Below are 6,290 nucleotides of genomic sequence, written 5' to 3'. Positions count from 1 at the left end.
GGGGAGCGGGCAGGAATTTAGACATGAGTCTAGGTTCGGATCGTTCATTGCCCTGTGGGTAGCGGAGCAGGCCCAGCGGCCATATAGCCTGATCCTGCTTCTATTTCATGTGTCTAATTCTGTTAGATTCAGGAGATGGTTCTGTGATAGTGGATTGGCGGTTAGGATCAGATCTGCCATGATCTTATTGAATGGCGGAGCAGGCTCGAGGGGCCGATTGGCCTACTCCTGCTCCTATTTCTTATGTTCTTATGTTCTTATGTAAATCGCTGAGGTTGTGAAATGCGCTGTAAGTAGGAAATATCTCTGTCTGATTTTCTTTGATTCTTCTTTTTTCTTTCATCAGTGCCGTTGCTGAGTGGGGCGTTCCTTGCTTCCATTGTTGGTGATTTATAAATGATATTCTGTTGACAGGTTCCTACGAATTGCTGGAGAGGGATCAGCTCCATTTAATGGGAACTTCCCAGCCGTGGATTATTTTTTACTGCAGATTGACGCCGAGCCATTGTTGAGGCGCCTCTCCCCCAACATTGGGTAAGTAGGTTGCCGTGTCCCTTTGGCAACTGGCAGGCAAGATCCGTGTCTGGTTACTTCAGAAGGAAGTGGCCGAGATAAGGCTGCCATTTATAGGGAATCTGCTGCGAAGGGGAATCCATGGGTAACTTTTAACATCTCATTAAACCCCAATATCACAGAACACTGAGAACTTCTGCTGAAGGCAGAGTTTGCGAAACAGACCTGGGGTATGTCTCTTTACACAGAGGTGAGATTGACAGCTTGACAGTAACTTACCATAGTCAAGCTCTCTAAGAGGTAAAATATGATTTAACCGCTGCAACTGTGATGTAGAGGTCCGGAGTGAAACTATCATGTGCTGGTCATCCCACTCCCTGAGGCTAAGATTATCCTTCACCAGCAGTGCAACATGGGTGGAATCGCATTGGCCTCCCCAAACATCTCGCCTGATATTCAGTCCCATTATCGGCCCCTACACTCCCCGTTTGATTATCAGTCCCATTATCACCCCTACACTCCCTGCCTGATATTCAGTCCCATTATCGGCCCCCCTACACTCCCCGTCTGGTACTCAGTCCCATTATCAGCCCTACACTCCCTGCCTGATATTGAGCCCTATTATCGGCCCCCCTACACTCTCCGCCTGATATTCAGTCTGATTATCAGCCCTACACTCCCCGCCTGATATTCAGTCCCATTATCGCCCCCTACACTCCCCGCCTGATATTCAGTCCCATCATCAGCCCCTATACTAACCGCCTGATATTCCTTCCCATTATTAGCCGCCCTACACCCCCCGCCTTATATTTAGTCGCATTATCACCCCTACACTTCCCGCCTGATATTCTGTCCCATTATCGGTCCCTACTCTCCCTGCCTGATATTCTGTCCCATTATCGGTCCCTACTCTCCCTGCCTGATATTCAGTCCCATTATCACCCCTACACTCCCCGCCTGATAATCAGTCCCATTGTCGGCCCCTATACTCCCTGCTTGATATTCAGTCCCATTAGCAGCCCCTGCACCCCCGCCTGATATTCTGTCCGATTATCACCCCTACACTCCCCGCCTGATAATCAGTCCCACTGTCGGCCCCTACTCTCCCTGCCTGAAAGTCAGTCCCATTATCGGCCGCCCTTGCACTCACCGCCTGATATTCAGTCCCATTATCGGCCGCCCCTGCACTCACCGCCTGATATTCAGTCCCATTATCTGCCCCTGCACTCGCCACCTGATATTGAGCTCCGTTGGCTTCACTAGAATTGAATATGAAGCAGCGGGTACAACAGGCATCCGATGCGATCGCTCCCCTGTAGAGCTGACCTCCAAGAGGAATTTGTACACATGAATTAGAATTTCGGGAGATGATCTAAACGAGCGATATGGACTTAGCTGCCTGATTTCCTTAAAACTGAATGGAATGGGATGGAAATTCGGCGGCTGATTCGATTATGCGGGGGGAATTTTCAGTGTCCACCGGGGAGGGCAGACGAGTTAACGGTTTAACATCTCATCAGACTTTTAATCTGAGGGTCAGGGTTCAAGTCCCTGTTCGGGCGCTGCTTTTAAATCAAGATTCTCAATCCCCACTTTCTTGCAGCCCCATGAAACAGTACAATTGAGCCTGGTATTTGCTGCTGTTTTATTTTAACTCAGAACTACAATGGGTTAAATGCATTGGATAGATCGCATAAACTTTCCTTGAATTCCCTTGTATTTAGAAGATTAAGGTTGATCTCATCGAGATGTGTAAAATTATAATATTTTTCGATGGGGCAGATACGGATAAACAAGTTCCTTGATTGGGGGGATCTAGAACAAGGGAACACAAACTTAAAATTGGAGTCAGGCTGTTCAGCAGTGAAATCAGGAAGTGTTTTTTCACAGACTGGGTGGTGGAAATCTGTAACTCGCTCCCCCAAAAGGCTGTGGATGCTGGGAGTCAATGGTAGATTTCAGGACTGAGACCAACATGTTTCTACTGGGTCAGGGCATCGACCGAAATGGAGCAAAGGCGGGTGAATGGAGTTGAGGTGCAGATCCGCCATGATCTGACTGGAGAGCGGATCAGGTTCAATGGGCTGAATAACCTGCTCCTGTTTTTAATGTACCTAAACTCATTTCCTACACCGCTGTTCCTGAAAGACAGCGCAAAAAAACCAAGTTAAACACTCGGTGGCTTTGAGTGAGAGACCGTGAGGCTGCCTCAGTTTACAGGTATTGTTTCTTTTGCCTGGCAGTGAGCGCGGAGTGGGTGTCACCTGCTGTTCAGATGAAATAAATTGAATTCCAGTGAAGGAGCCCTCCCAAAATGACCCGATTTCTGGTATCACCACAGCCTGCTTCACTTCATCAGACTTAAAGCCCGCCTCCGACCGTCGCACTATAAGGTGAACCAGCCCACTGAGACAAACCGTCCAGTTTCCAGGTTACAGTCCAAGTCACGCTGCCCTGTCTACCACCCTACTGCACTCAGGAGGGTCTAACACAGGGCCCACGGCTCATGGTCAACAATGTCCCCGGTGATGACCCTCACACTCCTGCTCTTCAATGCCTCGTACCTGGCAACATCCCAACAATGCAGTAAGTGCGATTTGTTGTATCGTTCCCAGTGTTTAACCTAAACCTGATGTTTATCCTTTAGCTGCGTTCTTTCGTAATTTAGAATCAAAGAATTATGGAATCATGGAACCTTACAGTGCAGACGGAGCCGATTCGGCCCATCGTACCTCTGCCCTTTGAAAGAGCAATTAGTCCCACCCACCCTGCTCTTTCCCCAAATTCCTGCCCCTTTTCATCTCCATGTAGTCATCCAATTCCGCTTTTGAAAGTTAGTATTGAATATGGTTCAATCACCATTTCAGGCAGTGCATTCCAGATTGCAGCAACATTGCTGATTTTTTTAATCTCCAAATTCCCCCCTCCCCCCCTCCCCGTTGGTTCTTCTGTCAGTTACTTTAAATCTGTGTCCTCTGATTACTGAATCTCCTGCCAGTGGAAGTAGTTTCTTCTTATTTACTCTATCAAAACTCTTCATGATTTTGATCACCTCTATTAAATCTCCCTTTAACCCTTTCTACTCTAAGGTGAACAATCCCAGCTTCATCAGTCTCTCCACATAACTGAAGTCCCTCATCTCTGCTACCATTCTGGTAAATCTCCTCTGCACCCTCTCCAAGGCCTTGACTACAGCGTGTTGCTCAGAATTGGGCACAATGCACTAAGTGAAGCATAATTAACGATGTATAAACCATTGCCACAAATTCTTTGCTTTTCTAATCTGTGCCTCTATTTAGAAAGCCAAGGATCCCGTCATTCTTTTAAAGATTTGTCAATACGTCCTGCCACCATCAAAGATTTGTGTACAAGAACCCGAGCTCTCTCTCTTCCTGCACCCCTAACACAATTGTACAATTTAGTTTATATTCCCGCTCCTCATTCTTCATTCAAAATGCACCATTTCAGATTTCTCTGCATTGAATGTCATCTCCAATGTGACTGCCCATTGCACTAGTCTGTCTGTGTCCTTCTGAAGTCTGCTACTATTCTTCTCACTGTTTACTACAATGTATGTTCATATGTTGTGTTCACCGGCCACGTGCGCCTTCTGATTATCCTCAAGTTCTTTTTGTGTTATTGTTATGTTAAAGTTCATTGCACGTGAGTGGATTAATAATTGGGTGTGGATTCCAGCGGCTCCAGATAATCACCAGAAATCACTTCTCCAGAGTATTGAGAGGAAACTGAGTGATCTCTCCGTGGAGCCAGACCCCGGGGCTTTCATTGCCCTGCGTCTGGGGAGTGAGCATGATCTGCAGAGTGAACAAGACATTCTCCAGAGGCTGAGTGAGGCAGCTGTTAGAAAGGTGGGGGCAGGTAAGATTGAGTCTATTAGTTAATGTGGATGTATCGGGATTAAATCTTTATTACTGTTGACAGGATGAGTGTTGGCAAACTATTGCTAATTAAGGAAATTAGAACCTAAAAATAACTCCATGGTACTAAGGAAACAACGTATAACCCGTTCATGTTCAATGCTCTGTGTGATATCAGAACATAACATTTGGGATAGAGTATATGTGTAATTTGAGATGTTACACATGGTCAGTGCAGCGTGTTTGGGAGGAGCAGCTGATTTTGGACATATGGGCCTAGAAATTCAGTGGGCTTTGCGCCCAGTTACCGCCCAAATAGGGTTTCTGCGCCAGTGTAAGAGGGTGCGCTGATATGCAGCACTGCGGTAATGGCGGCGGTAGCCAGTAGCGCTGCGCCGACACCGATGACGTCATCGGTGTGTGCAGTGCCCCGGTTCCACCCCGCTTCTGGCCCAAACCCCATATTTAGTTGCGGCCGCCTCTTCTGCAGCGGCCGCAAACAGCGATTGAATAACGGGGCTGTATTGCTGCACTACAGGGGCGCTTTAAGGTGGAGGTGCGGCCGGCCGCGTTTTCGGCGGCCGCCTGCCCGTACCTCCTTCCCCGGCCTCCTCCACCCCCCCCCCCCCACGGCATTGCCGGCTGCTTTCCGTGAGCCCGGCATTTCTCCGTGGTGCCGGGTTCATTTTCCGGCACAATCCAGCGGCGATCTCACTGTTGCAGGCACCTCCCCCTTAAGAGAAGGAGGAGGCCTGCAGTACCGCAGCATGCCGCTCCGCAGCGGGTGGCGCTGCGGCACCTAGCGCGCCGATATTCAGTTTCAGCGCCCCAAGCGGGGGCGCCAAAACCCTTGAATAGCGGCCGCCTTCGAGTTGGGGCGCTGAAACTGAATTTCCGGTGGGCGCAAGTGGCTCCGCGCGCAGCGCTAACTTTTGGGCGTTAGCCTGCTGGCGGGCCTTAACTGAATTTCTAGGCCACGGTTCACTAAACTCTCCAGCACCGTGTATTCCTCGCCTCATGTCTGGTATTGTTGTTGACTAATTTATAGAGATGGATTAATATGATTAGACAACAACCCCATTGTCATTGTATCATGCGACTACAAGGATGGTAGAAGAAGAACTAGATGCACCTTGGTCTTTAGTCGCTGCAGCAACTACAATGTTCTGAATAGAGGCCTTCGTCCATTTAAAATAAACAGGTTAATTTAAAAATAGCAACTAATATGATTGTCGGTGGCACCTACTTTGTGAGAGCCAATGTTGAAAGTTGACACACCTCATGCGATTCTCCTTCTTTTCCCCAGTATAGTTCACTTTATTATAGTTTAAAGTCTTTCAACAATTTGAATCCAGATCCCACGTATTAACTTGCAGCAATGTGCCATTGAAATTTCAGTATATGTGTGTTTGTGTGTATATGTATATGTGTGTGTGTGTTTCCATGTTTCTTTGTGTATATCTTTCCGTGGTTTTTTTTGCGAGTGTGTGTGTATGTCTATGTATTTCTGTGTGTCTGTGCTTCTGTATGCATATGTGATTCTGTGTGTGTATACGTGTCTGTATGTGTTTATATGTGTATGTATGTGCATATATATCCGTGTCTGCGTGTGTCTGTGTGTATATGTATGTGTGTGTGTTTGAGAAAGAGAAACAGTGAGACGGAGAAAGAGGGAAAAAGATACATGCAGATGAAGTTGAAGAGAGGGAGGGAGGGAGACTTCTAGCTGGTATTCTGCCCTCATGTGAATTGGCCGAGCTGTCATTTATTGCACCACCTTTGTCCATAATACTATTAAGGAAATTATTTCGCTGCTCTAAACATTCTGCTGTTCTTCCACCTAAACTCTATACCACTTCCTGCACGGAGGTTCTGCTTCTTGCCTTCTCGCAGTTTTGA

Source organism: Somniosus microcephalus, unplaced genomic scaffold, assembly GCF_052327205.1.
Source record: "Somniosus microcephalus isolate GS21.2 unplaced genomic scaffold, FLI_Smic_1.0 unresolved_chr2, whole genome shotgun sequence".
Classification (NCBI taxonomy): domain Eukaryota; kingdom Metazoa; phylum Chordata; class Chondrichthyes; order Squaliformes; family Somniosidae; genus Somniosus; species Somniosus microcephalus.
This window is presented reverse-complemented; position numbering follows the sequence as displayed.